Source organism: Tinamus guttatus, unplaced genomic scaffold, assembly GCF_059628265.1.
Source record: "Tinamus guttatus ecotype Peru unplaced genomic scaffold, ASM5962826v1 Tinamus_guttatus_pri_ptg000208l, whole genome shotgun sequence".
Taxonomy (NCBI): Eukaryota; Metazoa; Chordata; class Aves; order Tinamiformes; family Tinamidae; genus Tinamus; species Tinamus guttatus.
In genome coordinates, this window is record NW_028288742.1 from 9,462,170 (window position 1) to 9,463,258 (window position 1,089).

The 1,089-nt window shown below is 71.6% G+C and overlaps 1 non-coding gene across 1 annotated transcript; it reads left to right on the forward strand.

Moving 5' to 3' along the window:
- The first annotated feature begins 650 nt into the window (after window positions 1-650).
- TRNASTOP-UCA (transfer RNA opal suppressor (anticodon UCA)) lies at window positions 651-737 on the forward strand. The gene has a single exon. It is a non-coding gene; the product is annotated as a tRNA-Sec (tRNA).
- The last annotated feature ends 352 nt before the right edge of the window (window positions 738-1,089 follow it).

The following is a 1,089-nucleotide window of genomic DNA, read 5'->3' on the forward strand; positions in this document are numbered from 1 at the left end:
CGGTGCGTGAGGAGCAGCCCCGCGCCGCGCCCGGCGCCAGCCCGGGCTCTGCCGAAGCGCGGCCGCGCGCGCGCGCGCACGCAGACCCAGCCGGGCCGCGGGCACGCGCGCCGCTCACGGTGCGCGGGGCTGCGCGGCCTCGCGCCGCGGGCACCGTCCAGCCGCCCCGCCCGGGACACCTCCACGCGCGCCGCCGCGGGGGCTCGGCCCCGCGCGCAGGGCCCGGTCCCGCCGGCGCCCCCAGCCCCGCTGCACACAGCGATGGCGCAAGGGCCCGGCGCGGGGCCGGGGGGACGGCCGGCGCGTGCACGCGCAGAGCCGCGGAGGCGCCGCCCGCTCTTGCCGGGAAGGGCGTGAGTCACCCGCCGCCGCGGGCCAGCCGCACCCCCCGCCGCGCGCGGGCGGCGCCCAATCGTTGTCCTTGGATTTGCATACGGCGCCCGGGCGCTTCTGGGCAGGCGGCGGCGGGCGGCGGCGGGCGCCCTCCCGGCGCGCCTGAGGCGAGGCGGCCCCGGCCGCACCGCGCGCGGGGTGTCTCGTCGCGCAGAGGGTGGAGGGCGAACGGGCGGTACTGCCAACAGGGGTCACCATAGGCTGGAGGGTTCGGCTTCCCGGGGCTTTATATACCGCAGCAACGGGCGGTGGCAGTTGCCCGGATGACCCTCAGTGGTCTGGGGTGCAGGCTTCAAACCTGTAGCTGTCTAGCGACAGAGTGGTTCAATTCCACCTTTCGGGCGGGCTGGCTGGTTGGTAGGTAGCCGTTAAATTAAACCATTTAACGGCTGCTGGCCGGGGTGGACCCCCATGAGAAGGGAAGTCCTTTTGCCTTGAATCGTCCTTACGCTGGCAGAGGTGCCGTTGATAACATTGGCTTAACAACCCCGGGTGCTGGCACCCACCAGCCTGCAGAGCGGCTCTGTGCCCCATTCGTGTGGCCGCTCTGATGTCCCCCTCCCCCTGGGCACCGAACAGGGTGCATCTCCACACTTTCATGGTTGGATTTGGACATCTGGGCAAAGCGAATGTTTTCACTGCAGTGTTTTTCCCTCAGCCCAGTGCCCTGTGTTTGGCTGTCCCTTTGGAGCAGGC